Source organism: Chenopodium album, chromosome 20, assembly GCF_948465745.1.
Source record: "Chenopodium album chromosome 20, dcCheAlbu1.1, whole genome shotgun sequence".
Taxonomy (NCBI): domain Eukaryota; kingdom Viridiplantae; phylum Streptophyta; class Magnoliopsida; order Caryophyllales; family Amaranthaceae; genus Chenopodium; species Chenopodium album.
This window is the reverse complement of record NC_137853.1, coordinates 14,729,641-14,748,183: the sequence shown is the minus strand read 5'-3', so window position 1 is coordinate 14,748,183 and position 18,543 is coordinate 14,729,641. Positions and strand designations below refer to the sequence as shown.

General features: G+C 39.6%; 10 non-coding genes across 10 annotated transcripts; all 10 read right to left on the bottom strand.

Moving 5' to 3' along the window:
• Positions 1-18: 18 nt before the first annotated feature.
• Positions 19-137, bottom strand: LOC145599775 (5S ribosomal RNA). Its single transcript, XR_014104042.1, has one exon. It is a non-coding gene; the product is annotated as a 5S ribosomal RNA (ribosomal RNA).
• A 200-nt stretch (positions 138-337) lies between these two features.
• Positions 338-456, bottom strand: LOC145599541 (5S ribosomal RNA). Its single transcript, XR_014103806.1, has one exon. It is a non-coding gene; the product is annotated as a 5S ribosomal RNA (ribosomal RNA).
• Positions 457-656: 200 nt separating this feature from the next.
• Positions 657-775, bottom strand: LOC145599529 (5S ribosomal RNA). The gene has a single exon (XR_014103794.1). It is a non-coding gene; the product is annotated as a 5S ribosomal RNA (ribosomal RNA).
• A 200-nt stretch (positions 776-975) lies between these two features.
• Positions 976-1,094, bottom strand: LOC145599976 (5S ribosomal RNA). Its single transcript, XR_014104216.1, has one exon. It is a non-coding gene; the product is annotated as a 5S ribosomal RNA (ribosomal RNA).
• A 200-nt stretch (positions 1,095-1,294) lies between these two features.
• LOC145599860 (5S ribosomal RNA) lies at positions 1,295-1,413 on the bottom strand. Its single transcript, XR_014104115.1, has one exon. It is a non-coding gene; the product is annotated as a 5S ribosomal RNA (ribosomal RNA).
• Positions 1,414-1,613: 200 nt separating this feature from the next.
• LOC145599774 (5S ribosomal RNA) lies at positions 1,614-1,732 on the bottom strand. The gene has a single exon (XR_014104041.1). It is a non-coding gene; the product is annotated as a 5S ribosomal RNA (ribosomal RNA).
• A 200-nt stretch (positions 1,733-1,932) lies between these two features.
• On the bottom strand, positions 1,933-2,051 carry LOC145599753 (5S ribosomal RNA). Its single transcript, XR_014104020.1, has one exon. It is a non-coding gene; the product is annotated as a 5S ribosomal RNA (ribosomal RNA).
• Positions 2,052-2,251: 200 nt separating this feature from the next.
• On the bottom strand, positions 2,252-2,370 carry LOC145599637 (5S ribosomal RNA). The gene has a single exon (XR_014103907.1). It is a non-coding gene; the product is annotated as a 5S ribosomal RNA (ribosomal RNA).
• Positions 2,371-2,570: 200 nt separating this feature from the next.
• LOC145599773 (5S ribosomal RNA) lies at positions 2,571-2,689 on the bottom strand. Its single transcript, XR_014104040.1, has one exon. It is a non-coding gene; the product is annotated as a 5S ribosomal RNA (ribosomal RNA).
• A 200-nt stretch (positions 2,690-2,889) lies between these two features.
• LOC145599523 (5S ribosomal RNA) lies at positions 2,890-3,008 on the bottom strand. The gene has a single exon (XR_014103788.1). It is a non-coding gene; the product is annotated as a 5S ribosomal RNA (ribosomal RNA).
• Between the last annotated feature and the right edge of the window lie 15,535 nt (positions 3,009-18,543).

Genomic DNA, 18,543 nt, shown 5'->3' with positions numbered 1-18,543 from the left:
CCAAATTTGGCAAAAAAAGGGGTGCAACACGAGGACTTCCCAGGAGGTCACCCATCCTAGTTCTACTCTCGCCCAAGCACGCTTAACTGCGGAGTTCTGATGGGATCCGGTGCATTAGTGCTGGTATGATCGCACCCATTTACTTATCGCTCTAACTTGTATTTATACTCTTTCCCGCCTCCGGTTTCTTTCGAAATGCCGTAACTTTGTGCCCGATCGCCCGAATTAAATATTTTTTTTTCCGAATTGGTTATTTTTTCTAGATCTACGCGCCTCAAACCATTTCCCATCTCAAAGTAACCAAAAACGAAAAAAAATTCCAAATTTGGCAAAAAAAGGGGTGCAACACGAGGACTTCCCAGGAGGTCACCCATCCTAGTACTACTCTCGCCCAAGCACGCTTAACTGCGGAGTTCTGATGGGATCCGGTGCATTAGTGCTGGTATGATCGCACCCATTTACTTATCGCTCTAACTTGTATTTATACTCTTTCCCGCCTCCGGTTTCTTTCGAAATGCCGTAACTTTGTGCCCGATCGCCCGAATTAAATATTTTTTTTTCCGAATTGGTTATTTTTTCTAGATCTACGCGCCTCAAACCATTTCCCATCTCAAAGTAACCAAAAACGAAAAAAAATTCCAAATTTGGCAAAAAAAGGGGTGCAACACGAGGACTTCCCAGGAGGTCACCCATCCTAGTACTACTCTCGCCCAAGCACGCTTAACTGCGGAGTTCTGATGGGATCCGGTGCATTAGTGCTGGTATGATCGCACCCATTTACTTATCGCTCTAACTTGTATTTATACTCTTTCCCGCCTCCGGTTTCTTTCGAAATGCCGTAACTTTGTGCCCGATCGCCCGAATTAAATATTTTTTTTTCCGAATTGGTTATTTTTTCTAGATCTACGCGCCTCAAACCATTTCCCATCTCAAAGTAACCAAAAACGAAAAAAAATTCCAAATTTGGCAAAAAAAGGGGTGCAACACGAGGACTTCCCAGGAGGTCACCCATCCTAGTACTACTCTCGCCCAAGCACGCTTAACTGCGGAGTTCTGATGGGATCCGGTGCATTAGTGCTGGTATGATCGCACCCATTTACTTATCGCTCTAACTTGTATTTATACTCTTTCCCGCCTCCGGTTTCTTTCGAAATGCCGTAACTTTGTGCCCGATCGCCCGAATTAAATATTTTTTTTTCCGAATTGGTTATTTTTTCTAGATCTACGCGCCTCAAACCATTTCCCATCTCAAAGTAACCAAAAACGAAAAAAAATTCCAAATTTGGCAAAAAAAGGGGTGCAACACGAGGACTTCCCAGGAGGTCACCCATCCTAGTACTACTCTCGCCCAAGCACGCTTAACTGCGGAGTTCTGATGGGATCCGGTGCATTAGTGCTGGTATGATCGCACCCATTTACTTATCGCTCTAACTTGTATTTATACTCTTTCCCGCCTCCGGTTTCTTTCGAAATGCCGTAACTTTGTGCCCGATCGCCCGAATTAAATATTTTTTTTTCCGAATTGGTTATTTTTTCTAGATCTACGCGCCTCAAACCATTTCCCATCTCAAAGTAACCAAAAACGAAAAAAAATTCCAAATTTGGCAAAAAAAGGGGTGCAACACGAGGACTTCCCAGGAGGTCACCCATCCTAGTTCTACTCTCGCCCAAGCACGCTTAACTGCGGAGTTCTGATGGGATCCGGTGCATTAGTGCTGGTATGATCGCACCCATTTACTTATCGCTCTAACTTGTATTTATACTCTTTCCCGCCTCCGGTTTCTTTCGAAATGCCGTAACTTTGTGCCCGATCGCCCGAATTAAATATTTTTTTTTCCGAATTGGTTATTTTTTCTAGATCTACGCGCCTCAAACCATTTCCCATCTCAAAGTAACCAAAAACGAAAAAAAATTCCAAATTTGGCAAAAAAAGGGGTGCAACACGAGGACTTCCCAGGAGGTCACCCATCCTAGTACTACTCTCGCCCAAGCACGCTTAACTGCGGAGTTCTGATGGGATCCGGTGCATTAGTGCTGGTATGATCGCACCCATTTACTTATCGCTCTAACTTGTATTTATACTCTTTCCCGCCTCCGGTTTCTTTCGAAATGCCGTAACTTTGTGCCCGATCGCCCGAATTAAATATTTTTTTTTCCGAATTGGTTATTTTTTCTAGATCTACGCGCCTCAAACCATTTCCCATCTCAAAGTAACCAAAAACGAAAAAAAATTCCAAATTTGGCAAAAAAAGGGGTGCAACACGAGGACTTCCCAGGAGGTCACCCATCCTAGTACTACTCTCGCCCAAGCACGCTTAACTGCGGAGTTCTGATGGGATCCGGTGCATTAGTGCTGGTATGATCGCACCCATTTACTTATCGCTCTAACTTGTATTTATACTCTTTCCCGCCTCCGGTTTCTTTCGAAATGCCGTAACTTTGTGCCCGATCGCCCGAATTAAATATTTTTTTTTCCGAATTGGTTATTTTTTCTAGATCTACGCGCCTCAAACCATTTCCCATCTCAAAGTAACCAAAAACGAAAAAAAATTCCAAATTTGGCAAAAAAAGGGGTGCAACACGAGGACTTCCCAGGAGGTCACCCATCCTAGTTCTACTCTCGCCCAAGCACGCTTAACTGCGGAGTTCTGATGGGATCCGGTGCATTAGTGCTGGTATGATCGCACCCATTTACTTATCGCTCTAACTTGTATTTATACTCTTTCCCGCCTCCGGTTTCTTTCGAAATGCCGTAACTTTGTGCCCGATCGCCCGAATTAAATATTTTTTTTTCCGAATTGGTTATTTTTTCTAGATCTACGCGCCTCAAACCATTTCCCATCTCAAAGTAACCAAAAACGAAAAAAAATTCCAAATTTGGCAAAAAAAGGGGTGCAACACGAGGACTTCCCAGGAGGTCACCCATCCTAGTACTACTCTCGCCCAAGCACGCTTAACTGCGGAGTTCTGATGGGATCCGGTGCATTAGTGCTGGTATGATCGCACCCATTTACTTATCGCTCTGAAGGCTAATTTTTTCATTATTTGTCGAATTTTTTGATTAAAACTTTAAAATGTAATAACTTTGTCTCCGGGTGTCCAAATTGAACAAATTTTTTTTCCAAATTGTGTAACTTTTTGAGATCTATGCGTCGCAAACCTCCGGAGGGGGTTTGGCCCAACGAAATTGCGAAAAAAGGACTCTAGCATGGTGAAAAATCTGTTTTTCAAATCTCAATGTCATTTCCGACAACGAAATGTGCCGACCTATGGCTTTTCACTTGTGCCTTGTTACGTGATTAGCCAATTCCTCACCTTCACTCTTAACAGAGTCAACTATTGCACTAGTAAGAGGGATATCAATAGTTTCTAGCTTCGACTCTATCTTTAATGTAGATCTTGTGTTAGCTTAGGGCTTAACATAGGGATGTAAAGTATGAGACAAAGGTATTGAAGCCGACCTTCCTACTTTTGGTTATTGCTAATATCTTTTTCATATGATCATAACTCATTTATTACACAGGGTCCAACGCCTTTAATGAGACTAAAGACTCTAACTTACTGGCCTCCATTGCCATAAGGAAATATACTAGTAAGAAAAGTGATATTATCAAGGGTAATAGTTATACAATCCTGGCGCAAGATAAAACAATTTAACACAAGATCCCATAGTGATATAAGATCACATGTCAGCGACCCGTTAAATGGAATCTCGACATATGTCAATAGCCTAAGGAAATTGAAAATTCTCTTCTTCTTCCATTTGGAGTGGAATTTGGAAAGCCGTTTAAACCAACCCTTGACTGTGAGGTCTTGAACCCAACCTTTGATTTGATTATGAGTCACTTCATTTAAGGTGACATTCCACACACCTTAAGATCCAATTGCTATTTGTGGTTAATTCAATAAATGCAACAGGGTGGGGTGTACTTTACCAAGGATCCACTTGGTTAATTTTGGCTGAATTTCCTTTCGAATCTCTTGTTCAGTGTTAGGCAATGAAAGACCAAAATGAAATGTTGGTCCTATGGAGGTAATGCCTTTCAAGAAGCCTAACACAGTGGTTGCAGACAAGAGGTGCCAAAGGAAGTCAGATATAAAATTATAAGGGTATTTACTTATCAACTCACACAATTTATGATCCTCAATCGAACATTCCTTAACCAAAAGGGAATCGAGCACTTCTTGTAAGGGATGGATGTCATTTTGCACTTAACAAAGTTTGAACAAACTAAGGTTAAACGAGATAGTGTAAATGATCATCCATCTCTTTAGGAACATCCATCTCTACACCCTTTTTCTCACTCATAGGCTCTCTAACATTCTCCTCACATGGTTTGGAGCTTTCAAAACAATCATCATCATCATCATCCTCCATATCTACCAATGCGGTAGAAACTTCATTTACGTTCAACATCGATGACAATTGACTCTCCAACTCCTCATTCTTCCTAAGAACGCCCTCATTACTCTGTTCCAACATTTTCAACATTTCCATTTGGCCTCTCATAATCTCCAAATATCTCATCTCATTTGGTTCCAAATTAGAATTCATCTCCAATTCTCTCAAAGAACCACCAATTTGATCATAAGGAAACTCAAAGCTAGACTCTAAAGATTGGAAAGATGAAGAGCATTGAGGAGCATCATGGGGAACAGAATTATGTGCAAGCATGCGAGGATCAACACTAGAGATATGAGTGGCATCATTTGGGGGCAGAAGTAGGCATGCAAGATTTATCATTCATGGAACATGGACCATAACAATTATCAATGGAAGCATTTGAATAACCATGACCACGATCATAACTATCTCTAGCAAACCATACATAAAAATCCCAAGAATCATCAATTGACAATGCCCGAAATCTACCATTAAACATGCTTTCAACAATGTCTCTAGTTTGCTTAGTCAAATTATGATAAAAAATCTCACAAGCCTCCCAAAGATCATAACCATGGTAACTAATGAAGTTCTCTAGTCTATTAAAGTACACCCAAAATGGCTCATTCTCTAATTGAAGAAACGAGGTATTTGCCATTTTTTTACAAAGCCAACAAAAATCAAATAAAAGAAAAGTATATACAAAGACCTAGACTCAAGCAATCAAAAACACTCAAACATAGACACCGTTCCCTAGCAACGGCACCATTTTTACGTGGAAAAAATTAGGTCGTTCAACTAATCTTGCCTAAGCCAAACAAAATTTATAATCACTTAACAAACCTAAATATAAGAATAGAGGTAATTCAAGGGTCGAACCATTAGGAACGGTTATATTCAAGTGCTCTCAATATGCGCCTAAGCTAGGTCGAAGTCTAGGGTAAAGAGGTAACACTAACAACGCACTAAAACAAAGAACCAAACAAATAAAGCATTAGGGAATGGGGATCAACGAGTAATCATGACGATTGTAGCAACTCGGGAACAACATGCAAATCAATGGTTGCGAAGACTAATGGTAAGAGCAATCAAAAGAGCTCGACAAGCTATCTCCTAGAGGTCTAGCTAGCGCCAACTACGAGAGATTCTAACTAGGAACGTCACTAACCAAGATCAATCGACAATTGCTATTCCTAAATCAATAGTCCGTATCATTAGAAACTACAATGCAATCTAGCATAATTCTCAAGGCCTAATCGAATTACGCACATGCAAACTTACATTAATCAATTTAATCTCAACAATTAATCAATACAATCCCCAAATGAAGCACAATCAATTAATCATACAAGCTTCACCCTATCCCTAGCCAAACAACTACTCTAACACCATCTTCTAATCAACTAACAACTTAGGAAATCAAGAATCAACAAAATATGAAGAACAATTACACTAATCAAAGATCAAAAATCAAAATAAAATCAAACAATCATGAGTATTAAACAAAGCAATAAAATAAGATAGAGTTAGAAATGCTCATTGATAATAGAGAAGATCTTCAACACAATTGTCACCATTCAATCTTCAATCTTTCAATCACTATTGAAATTCCTAACTTTCTCTTTCTAAAACATACTCCTAAACTAACCCTAAAACTAGTAAGGGAAAATCTCAACTAAGCTTAGAATATGATCAAAATATAAATTAAACTTACTTACAAAATCGGGTTACAAATAAGTATATATAGGAGGCGCGAAACAAAACCAAGCAAAAATAGGAACCTAGGGAGGCGCACCCGCGTGGGCTGGTGGCGCACCCGCATAGCAAGGCTGCGCCCCTGTGCGGCTGGTTTGCGCGCCCGCATCTGTGGGTTACGCGCCCGCGCTCCTCTAGGTTTCTTCGGTTCTCTTTGATGCTTCGTGCATTTGCTTAGGGCTTCAAATGAGTGCACAATATGATTATGATGAACACTAAGAATGGCAGCTTCAAAGGCACTTGACGGTGGGTTTAACACCACATCTTAATGAGAGCACGGCTTGAGAGCGCAAGAGCTAAAACTTGGAGAATCCACTTCCTTGCACCTTGAGCTTCACTAATGTTTAGGGTGTACTCCAATGGGAATATCCGAACCACTGATAGCACTGCTGGAGTCTCGGGCTGCCTGCTGGGACCTCGGGAAACTCCGTCAGCACCACTGGAGGACATACAAGAGAGATAACGTAAACTGCCCTCGGGGGTGGTTTCGAGGAACTCCCCTCCGATGGCTAAGTAAGTGTTTGCCTTTTGGGAGAGTATAAAGCTTAATATGCTTAGAGAGAGTGAGTGAGTGAGAGAGAGAGACAGAGAGATATAGAGAGAGAGAGAGAGAGAGAGAGAGAGACAGAGAGAGAGAGATTGATAAACCCCTTTTATGTGGCATATGTGGGGGTATTTATAGGGTATGATAACCCTAACATTAGTGGTAAGCCTGTGGCCGACTTACTCTGTTGGGCTAGCAGCCGGGAGCCTGTGACCGACTTACTCTGTTCGGGTTGGCAGTTGGGAGCTTGGAGCCGACTCACCTTAGTCGAGCTGGCAGCCGGGATCTGGGAGCATGGAGTAGACTTATCCTGGTCAAGGTGGCAGCCGAGAGCCTGGAGCTGACTCACCCTGGTCGAGCTGGCGTCCGGTAGCCAGGAGCCTGGAGTTGACTCAACGGGCTCAAAATGGTACTCTAGGTGCGCCATCCCTAGAGGGGTTGAGAGCGGGAGATAGTTAACTAGCCCCTTAGAGATGGTATGAGGTGACTCATGCCAACTCTCTTGATCGTCCTTCACCCCTTGAGTGCGGCCGGAAGCGAAGGAATAACTCAGCAGGAGCTATCTTGTACAACTAGCCCCTAGTGGTGGTATGAGGTTACTCATGCCAGCTCTTTTGAGGTTGTAACCTTATCGGTAATCACTCAATAGGTCGTCTGACTAAGGTCCTCCCATACAACTGTAGACACCTACATTTGGCCTCTTGTCCCTAAAGGAAGTGCGATGATGTTACAAAAACCCGTTCTTCATGCTAGATCAAAGTTGAAATGTTTATGGACTACGAAAAGCATTATGAAGTAAGTGAAAGCCCATATTTGAGACCAAGTTATCTTAAAGCCTTGTCCGATTACTAATTAGGCCTAAAACGTGTTCATACATGCTTAAACTTGATTAATAACGGACCCAAATGCGTCAAATGCAATGATTGGATCCAATGGAGCCTACATTGTTGAAAACCGAGACAAATAGATAAACAAAATATAAAATTCCCGTGCAAGGACTATACAGATGGATAGCTCTTTCAAAGAGCTTTCCAACAGTATATTATAAGCCCAATTCCGAGCCAAAACGAAGAAGTTATGATCAAAACACTAAACCGGGCCCAAAACCGACACCCTTGCACACCAACGGTCATAAATTTTGATCCATGACCTAATTCCATGTTCTATCCAATATATTTCATAAACCAATCCATTTCTTAGCTCATTTCCCTAAACCATAACCTATTTTCCTCTTTTCGTATCCGCGTCACAAAACCGAGCTGAACTGATTTTATGGTTATATAATTTTGATCTAATTATAATTTGGTTGGATAGGCCTTTAAATAAGCTTTCCAACCATATATCATAAACCCAATTTCGAGCTATAACGAAAAAGATATGAGCAAAACACCAAACTCGGCCCAAAACCGACACCCTTCCACTAAAACGATCATATCTTAAAATACAAAATTGATTTTGACCTTATTCTAATTTGGTTGGAAAGTAGAATTGATAAGCTTTCCAATGATATATTATATGCCTTATTCCGAGACTATGCCGCGACACGGGGAATACTATCGTGTCACGGTAGGAATTCCCGTGTCACGGTGCCTTTCATGTGACACGGGACAACTTCGTGTCCTATCCGCGTAAACCCTTCATGCGTTTTTACTCCCATAGGTCAAACATTTCCCGCGTCACTCTAATTTTCCCCGCGTCTCACTAATTTCCCCGTGACACGTTAGAATCTACCGTGTTGCGGTAGAATCTAGCGTATCGCGGTAGCCTTTTTTAGGGGTTTTATCTTTTTAGGGTTCCGCGTGTTCCCTCAGCTCATTTTCCCTACAAATACCCCCCTCCTCTCTGCAGTTCGGGGCATCAAATCATTCTCTCTTCCTCTCTTTTACACGAAAAATCATTCTCTTTTTCTCTCTCTCGTATTTTAAGCCTTAAACCTATATTCTTAAACACTATTCTTCCTTTAAGCACTCCAAGGAGTCCATACTTAACCTTTGGTTCTGTCCTTACACTAAGGCGTGAAAGGTACAAATAACTGAGGGTTTGGACCAAATCAACTCTACTTTTATTTAATATAATATCCATTTGACTAATATTTTTATTGAAGTTACTAACAATTTATTCATGATGTAGCAATTTCAAGGAAACGTGAAAAGTGAGTAATTAATCACTTAATTACTCTTGTTATTATTTCTTGTTGCTATTATCATGATAAGGGTTTATTATTATTTGATTTGACTAACGATATTATTGTTAAATTGCTTCCAATATTAATGTTTATTCTGTTATTATTATGATCACTGTATTGCATGTTAAAGGGAATATGTAATTGAATGTAACGCTTAATAAGATGATTTGGATAACCGGTTTAGGTTCCTTTAATCTTGTTATTTAATCAAGTGGTCACAAATATTTTAGGATTATATGTTGCATTAATATTAAACCAATTTAGCATAATAATAGTTTGGAGCAAATTGAATCTTTGTTTGCATGCCTTTGAGATCGCAGGAATACTTTTCAATATAAGAATCGAGTAGAGGCCAATACGGGCGAATATGACTCCATGACTCACTTCGTACCATCATCCCTGATTTCCCTTTCGTGGTTCCGAACCATATGGAGTTAGTAATCTCATGGATTATGAATGGGGTGTAACCTTCACGGGCCAATCGTTGTTGCCTATCGTTGTCCCTTAATCTATCGTGGTTGCCTTAAATGAATCGTGAATGGTTTACAAGTTCCTTATAAACTTGTTGGCGGCTCCCTACTTTCCTTGTCCCTAATCGTGTCCCTAATCGTATGTGTCAATTCCCACTTCCTATGAGTGCCAAGCATATTCACAACATGCTTTTACGTAGGCGCACTTCAAATGACGCCTACACTAAGGTAGCCCGGTTTAGATTTTTTGAGGACGTTTGAACCCCTAGTTCACGGGAAAGTGGTAAGATGGTGTTGCTCTCTATGGTGGATAGGATTCCCTTGGTTGGTATTTGCATGTTTCTTATCCCGTGTGAGCGCCATTTGTTCTAGCCTTCATCATTCTTGTTACCGGCATTTAGGATCCTTAACTATGCATATCTTAATCTTTGTGTTGGCGTCTAGCTCCCAAGATCGTGCCCATATAACTCTAGAGGAGGAAGAGCGCATATCTTCTCATTTTTCTTTGTTTTCTTTGTGTTTTGTTACAAACTTGGTTTTCATTTTGCATTCACCCACTTGCTAACCAATTTGAGCCTTATTTCCCCTTTCTTGACTTAACCATATTACAAACCTAGCGGCCTATGTTTTACCAACCCTTGTAGTTAGTGAAGCATTGGCTTATGAGGTTCGAGTTTGATAATGTTGAAATTGAGCAAGATAGTTGTGTAATTTGGTTCAAGGTTGGTTTTGAAAGATTATTCATGAAAAGAGTATGCAAAAAGGTTTGGCAAGAAAGTTGAAACTCATGAAAACCAAGCAATAAAAAAAAAATAAAAAAAAATGTGTGTGAAGGAAATGAAAAGGAATGAAGTAATGTTGTGTGATTTGTTATGAAAGGTTGTAAGTTTAAGACTAGGTTCAATTCTTAGGATGTTCTTGAGAGATGGCCACTCTTATGCTTCACTTAGGAATTGCCACTAAAATTTTCAAATTTATTCCCAACTTTGACCCCTAGCCATGACATTACTATCCTAGTTAAGACCCTTGGACTTTAGAGGGGCGTGGTCAAAGAACGGTGGAGGGAGATAGATTTTAACCCTATGGAGAGAGTATGCATAGTTGAGATGTCGGGATGACCTTATGATTCCACATAAAAATTTCTTTTTCCGGTTCCCTCGAGGAATCATGAGGAGCTAACTAAGGGATGATTTGAAGCTAGTGGAGAGAACGTGGACCATCTTGGTTGGGGCTAGGGCGGAGGATGAAATCATTAGTTCTCTAATCTTAGCTTAGGTTTGTCTTCTTCAACCATGACCATCTTAGAACATGTTCCCCCTTTTTGAATTGAGAAAGGTAAGCATTCTTTGATGCATGTCCCTATGTTTGAGTCCATTTTGAGCATTTCCCACTATGAAACTTAATTGATTTTCTTAATCCTTGTCATATTATGTTTGTTGTGTGTGTGTTGTCCTTTTGTTTTAGTTTTCCTTGCTTGAGGACAAGCAAGAGGCAAGTGTGGGGGATTTTATGTGTGGCATTTATGGCACTTTTCCATCCTTTTTCTCTAAGTATTCTCCCCTCATTTGCACTTGTTTGAGCCTTTTTAAGCATTTTTACCTTAGTTTTGCCTTCTTCTTTCCTTTCTCGTGTTTCCTTTCCTTTTTCCCCTTTTTGTTGGTTTTTCTAGTGTTTCTTTGTTGTTTTGTAGGTTTTTGGCCCGTTCGGATGAACCTTAGGATGCATGACGAGCTATGGAAAGGAAATATGATGCTCAAGGACGGCACAATGGCAATGGAGAAGCCGGGGGCGCGGAGTCAGAGGCCGCAGGCGCGGTTGTTCAAGCTCGAAGATGCCTCAACTTTCAGTAGATAGATGTTGTGCCGCGCCCCAGAAGAGGGCTCTCCTCTCTGGCCCGCGGGCGCGGCTGTTTGAGGCTGGCACTCCCTAATGTCTTGTCGCAGCCTCTCCTCAGCAGGAGAGGGCTTCTCCTTTCTTCAGCCGCGGGCGCGGACGTAGGAGCTGCGGGCGTGGGTTGCTGGGCTAAGCAACTCCATACCCACATTGGAGAGGGTGCGGCTGATGGCTAGAGGGCTCTCCTTGGTGTATTATTTCCGTCTTTTATGATGCATATAAATAGTTCCCTCATTCAAGTTTGTAATCATCTTTTATCTTATGAACAATTAGCCATAATCTTAGAGAGAGAAAGTGGATTATGACTCAAGTTTCTTCTATTGTATTCAACTTTGATCAAGTTTCATCTTCAATCTAGCAACCTTTCAAGATTTTCTCTTTCATTAATCTCTTCTTTAGTAATCTCTTATCCTTTCTCTTTATTTTAATTATTTGCCTTTTAGTTGCTTACTTCTATTAATCTATTATTTCATCGAGTTATTACCATTTTTATAGTTCTTAATCATGTTTTGTTTCGAGTTCCTTGAGTTTATTTCTAATCTTGATATTATGTTTATTCTCCCTTCTCTAGACTAATTTCTTAGCTAGGGGAAGGGGGTGGAAAATATGTGTTGAATATTGGATGAATGATGATGGTTGGATTGAATACATGCCTTATATTGATGGAAGATATGATTTTTGGTAGCTTGAGATTATTGTTGCACTTTATTTGATTGATTTCTAGTTTAAATGCATGAAAATGATTTGAACTATATTAAGATCACCTTTATTTTAATGATTGCATGAGAATGAGTTGTTAAGGTGGAGCTTTATGGATTGTGCTTCTTTATTCTCTTGTTTTGCTTGTAACTAATAGGATGCATGAGAATGATCCAATTTAGTATAGACCTCTTCCATTAATTTGCCTTGATGATTGCATGAGAATGAATTGTTTAGGTAGAATCTTGTGTTCTTTGGCATGTTCTTCATGATAACTATCATTGTTCCCCTATTTCTAATCATGTTTGACACCCCCGTATCCCTAGCGTTGTTTTCTCTTGAGTTTATTCATCTCTATCTTTGCTTATTTGTAGTCTTAGTGCTTAATCCAAGAAAATCAACAACAACATTTCCCTATTTACTCTTGCATAGTGATTTTGATGTTGAACGAGTGTGCTTCCTTAGTGGTTCGACCCTCTACGTACCCCTATACTTGTATTAGGGTAGTCTAGGATTATAAATGATTAATTTGATTAGGGTAGTAGCTTAACGACCTATCTCACTTCCTATCAAGTCCTCATCCCTCACCACCTCATCTGCGGGGACTTCCCTAGCGAGCCGCCGTCTGTGTCGTACAACCGTTTGCTTAAACCTTGCAATAGTGTCCTGCACAGACAGAGAGGAAGGAATTCGAGGATGAGCAAAGCAGTTTCGACTGTCCAGAAAAGGCACCCCCGATTCTGGACTTAGCCGTACCAAGAGACCGGCTGAATGTCCTAGTCAGTGCTGTGTGTGTGGATGGAGAGTACATTTTTATTTTCGAAGAGAAATGTATACAGACGGAAAAAAGAATGTATACAGACGGAAATGAAGAAAAAGCTGAAAGAGGGTACAGGCAGTTACCGTACTTTAGCTCTGAATAAATCTGAAAACTGCTACAGTCGGTGACCGGGTGACGTCTAAGGGTGCACACGGAAGTCTTGAGAAAAACTGAACGCAACCGGAATCAGATAATCTCTCTCTAAGATCTCTCTTTCTCTCTCTAGAAAGTCAAAGTAATGAAAATAGTGAGAGAAAAAGGGGGGGGGGGGGTAAAACTCTATTTGTAAAAGGGTGAAACGGGGGCATTCCCGTCACACCCCTCATAATTTACTAGCCGTTTTACTGTTCACCCCTCCTAGGGGGACGCGTGTCACAGGTGCCACGTGGCTTGCCATGTCACCCCTGTGAGGGGCAAATGTTTGGGGTATTTTTACCCTTAACACCTGGACCAATGAGGGAGCGCCATGTGTCAAGGGCTGGCAGGTCATCCCAAACCAATCCCCAGCTGACACGTGGATGTCCCAGATATTCTCTCTGAATTGCGGCCTTCAAAGGCCTAATTCCTCAAAATCCGCACTTTTGCGGCGCAGCCCATTTGTCCTAGGTCAGAGTGGCCTAGGGAGGGGCACATTTCCCAACGACCCTATAAATAGGGAGATATTCCCCCATTTTAGGGACATCTACAGTTATTTATTACACCCTTATTCTCTTACATCAGAGAACACCTGAGCTTGGAATCCAAGCAGATCCCCACCTAAATTTCCGCACTTTTTACTCCTCTTCAAGTTACTAACTTGATCGTCGGAGACGGAGCTCCACCACCCGGAGTCTCCGTATTTTTGCAGGTACAACTCAAGACGGACCAGACTTTGTGACGTAACTCTCTCGAGGGACAAAAACACCTAAAACACTTCTTGTTTTATCTATGCCTTAACTTTGTGTCGTAATCCTTGAGTTGTTAATGTTAGGAGAGTAGTGGAAGCCATCGTCGGTGGAGGGAGTTGATTCACAAGCATAAGGAGAGGGCACTTTTTCATTGAGATGTCGAGTGTTCTAAAACCCGCTTATTCTATGTTTTTCGGGCTCCTTCGAGGAGTCACGAGATACTACCGTTAGGGGGGATTTGAACTTTGTGATGGGGATGCGGTAAGATGTGCTGAATAGACTTAAGTTGAGTATTTTCCGAAAGGTTAGCTAGGCCTTGGCTAGTCATGACCGTGGTTGATCTTAGGCATATAGCTCATGCTCGAGTTTTATTGCTTAAGGATTCTTGTATTTATGCATTGCATGTGCTTTTCTTTGAGCAAATTGATCTTTTGGTTTGTTTTTGGGCAATGTAAGTTGCTTGAGGACAAGTATTTGGCTAGCTTGGGGGGATTTGATAAGTGGTTTATTTGACCACTTATTGTGTTAATTTAAACCCGACTTTGCTATCTTTTCCCCTGTTTCTAACCCGTTTTTGAATGAAAATGTTGTATCTCGGCTTCACCCCTTCTTTGCTTGTGTTAGTCCATGTTTTCAAGTAATATATCTCAATTTGACAAGCACTCAAAGCATGGTTGATGTTCAAGGCTCGAAGACAGAGAAAGGAGAGCCCGCTCGAGGAGGAGCGGGCGTGCACCTCTCCTGAAGCGAGTGCTCCTCAACTTCAGCAACAATCTGCCCAATTCAAACCCTGTGAGGAGCGAGCGTGCGCCCTAGCTGGAACAGGCTTTCCTTGCTGCTCCGAGTCATTCTGCCTCAAGGTGAAACAGGGAGGATCGGGTGTGCTCCCTCCTTGGAGCGAGCGCTCCTCCCCTTGAAGATGATTCTGCCATAAGCTGAAGAGCAGGGGAGCGGGCGTGCAAGTTGCTGGAGCGGGCGCTCCTATCAGAGGAGCGGGTGCTCCTCATTGTGGAGCGGGTGCTCCTCATTATGGAGCGGGCGCTCCTTGCTGGGAATCCGTTTTATTTTGACGAATTTTCCTATGTATTTCGAGGAGTATAAATTCTTCCCCTTTAGTTCATTTGCAAGAGGGAAAACAGTAGCCTAGTTTTTAGAAACTCCTCTTAGTTTGAAACATTCCTCTTAGTTAGTTTAGCTTAGTTTTCATCAAATCCAATCATTGTATTAGTGAAATTCAAGAATCATTCTCAAGATTCAGCACTTTGTAATCAACATTTGAAGCTTTAATTAGTAATTTTTTCAACCTTATTCTTCTTAATTTCTAATTTTATTTGGTATTTGCATGTTACTTGAATCCTTTTAGTTCTTGATAATTTGTTGTTGGATGATTTCAATTGTTAACCATTTTTCCCCAAGTATTGAAGTAGTTAGAACCTTAATACTTCTTTGCATGTTGATAAATATGAGTTGTGAGTAGTCTTCTTGCTAGGGGATGGGTGAAGCTCAACCTTTTGGGTTAGTTATACAAATGTGGGAGAGGCATTTATGTTTTTATTGCAATTAAATTGATTGTATGAGATTGCTTGTTAGTTCTTCATGATAGGATTAGCTACCCTTGACTTAGGAGTTTGATAGCATGATATGCTTAGTTTGACATGAAAATTTAAACTGAGTATGTCATTTCTTATTGCAATTTGATTATGTATCTTCTATTACTAAACTAATGAGAAATCTAAGTTTAGCAGTGTGAGTTGTTTTCCAATTGCATGAGGTTGATTTTACATATAGTCCTTGCTATATCTTGTCTATTTTCTTCCCCGTTTGCCTAATTGCCTTGCTTGAGTGGATCCCATTCCCTAGTGTCTTTAATCCATTGATTTAAAACCAAAGTATGTTTGCCTACTTGATGAACCACAATTCACCATAGACTTCGAATTAGCTTAAGTGTTAAGATCTTTAGCAACCATATCTCGTTCCTTGTGGACCGAACTCTTACTTATCATTATACTTGGTTTGTAGGGTATTTGTTAATAAATGTGTTTGATAAAGTGTGGAACGTGCGACCGTTCTAACGCTGTAGACACCCATTCGTGTCTCCCCAAGACCAAACCCAATGATGAATGCCTTTCGCGTCGAACTATAATCGAATGAAGTGAAAGTGTGAAGAGTCAAGTGTTACGGTTAGTTTTTATTAAAATTCTTTCTCTCTGTTTTTTTAAAACAACTCTATTTTATAAAAATAGCCAATCCAGTTTAGGTTGGTCCATGACATGGGTCCAATAATAGTGTAGTTGGATGGGGCTTGAAAAGAGCTTTCCAACGATATATTATAAGCCCAATTCCGATGAATAATGAGGAAGTTATGGCCAAAATACGAAACTGGGCCCGGTTTGTTCTTTACATGCGGCCCAATGATCTAGAGGAGGGCCCAACGTTAATTATAATTCCTAAAATTATTAGGATTAATTATGGTCTTCTAGAATTGTCTAGAAGGTTCTTTTAAATTCTAATAGAGTTAGGATTAATAATTATACTATGATGAGATTTACTTGGAATTAAATATTATTATTTCATTAAAATACGATTTTAGCTTCTGTACGGATTCCATAGATCAAATTTGGTTAAAGATTGAATTCCGCGTAGAAAGCGCGTGAAAACCAAGCCGTCGCCAAACAACAGGCTTGTCACCACGCGACAGACTCTCAGAGTGGTTTTGCGGCGACAACTTGTAGTTTAATTCCTTATCAAATTCTATGCTTTTCCGGACTATTTTTATTATAAATAGGGTCCTGAAACTCCGTTTTTAATCATCTACAATTCACAATCTCCCAATTCTCTCAATTCCCTCTCGAGCAATACATGCTTTCTTTCTCCCTCTTTCTAAACTAGTTTTTGACAAATACAATTCTGCACTCACAAGATCTAGAAACACCTAGCCAAGTTCGAAGTTGCCTTCACCCTAGACGTGAAAGGTTGATAATTTCTGAGGGTTTGGTCCCAAATCCAGTCTAAACTTTATTTCTCTTTCTTTCAATTATTTAATTTAATTCTTTGATTTTATTATTTTTATTGAAGTTTACTATCGCGTGAATTTTGTTATTAGAAAGAGGTACGAGGCATCAAAGTATGTAATTTTATTGTTCTATTCTTGTAGAAAGCATGTTAATATTGTTTTGATTCCTAGTACCATGTTAGGATGTTATTTATTGCTTTCTAGAATCATGTTTAGGGTTCCTCTTATTATTTCTAATATCATATATCATGTTAGTACCATGTTAGTTTTAAAGCTTTGATCTTTGATGTTTAGTGACATATTAGGATTTGTTATTAATCTTGTTAGTACCATGCCTAGGATCTTGCTATTATTATAAAGCTTTATTATGCCTTATCATGATCATGATTATATTTATTATTATTGTTATTATTATGTTGCTTGCTTTATATTTATTGTTATTGCTTGATCACGCCTTTTATGCATGTTTAAAGGGAATTTGTACTTGAAATCATGCTTAATAAGATAATTAATAATTTGGTTTAGGCTAATATGATTTTAATTCAAGTGATCGTCAATAATAGATTTATTTGTGCATTAATATTCAACCGACATAGATAAACAGGTTTAGGGTTAATTTAATGATTGCATGTTAGTCAAAAAGCGCATATGAATACAAGTAGAATAAAGTAGAGGCCTATTTTATAGGGCGAGTCCTCTCTTTTGTAGATTGGATTCTTACCCTCATCCTTGAACCCTATTTGGTTCAAGACCTTATGGAGTTGACGATCTCATGGATCGTTAAGGGGTGTAACCTTCACCTCGTGAACGGTTTACAAGTTCCTAAAACTTGTTGGCGACTCTTTTGCTCTATTTGCTTTCCCTTTGAACGCCACCATACATAAGTGTAAGATCACAGTGGGGTTCAAGCTTGGGGTTATGATGCTTGAAATATTCCCCACAAACGCCCATCATTAGTCAATCTTGTAAAAACTAATTTCAATTTATTTTCATTTTTATTTCAATTCCCATGCTAGTTTGGAACCATTAAGGATGCAGCCATGAAGGCAGAAGATCTCTATGGCAAAATCCAAGTGCTCGATCTCTTGCCCGGAGATTGTTCATCACCTGCAGCTGAAGATGTGTAGGAGTGTTTCATATCAAATGTGCTTTTAAGAATGTCAAATTTTGTCAACATTTTCATTTTTTTTCAAACACATTTGACATTCAACATAGAAAAAAGTACATAAACCTTTGAAACAAGAACCAATATGTGATTGATCAGGGTTTTATGACTTTCATTAATGATTTTGAAAATAGATGCAATTTTGAGTTGATATTATTTTAATGAAATTTAAGAATTAAGATGATTAGTGTGGGTTCATGCATCTTAGCTCATCATGCTTTTTCCGGATTATAGTGATACGTATTTTCCCTAACCTTAGAGAAAAAACCACTAAGTGCTAGTACGCAATATAAATAGTGGATGTATCGGTTGTACACAAATTTTTTTTGTATGGAATAATTATTGTACCAAATAATAAGCAACTGATTAAATATTAACTGTTAATAAGGTATCATGTCAATAACTATATATACTAAAAGACGCACCAGCAATGACACGTGTCATCTCCTGGTGTGTCCTTAGGTTTTGTTTTTTTTTTTTTTTAAATAAAACGATTTAAGAAAGAAATCTTTTCAAATACATAATGTATTAATTTCCTACGTAGTTGGATAGAAGATGTTGAATCTTTCCAAAATAAAACATATTGATAACTATTTTTTTTTTGAAACCAACATATTGACAATTATAAACTTAAGCAAAAAAATTAAAAATAATATTGTTAACTTAATTTATTATGGACTATCGGTCTGTTCACATTTACTGAACTAAGTTGAGCTGAACTGAACTAA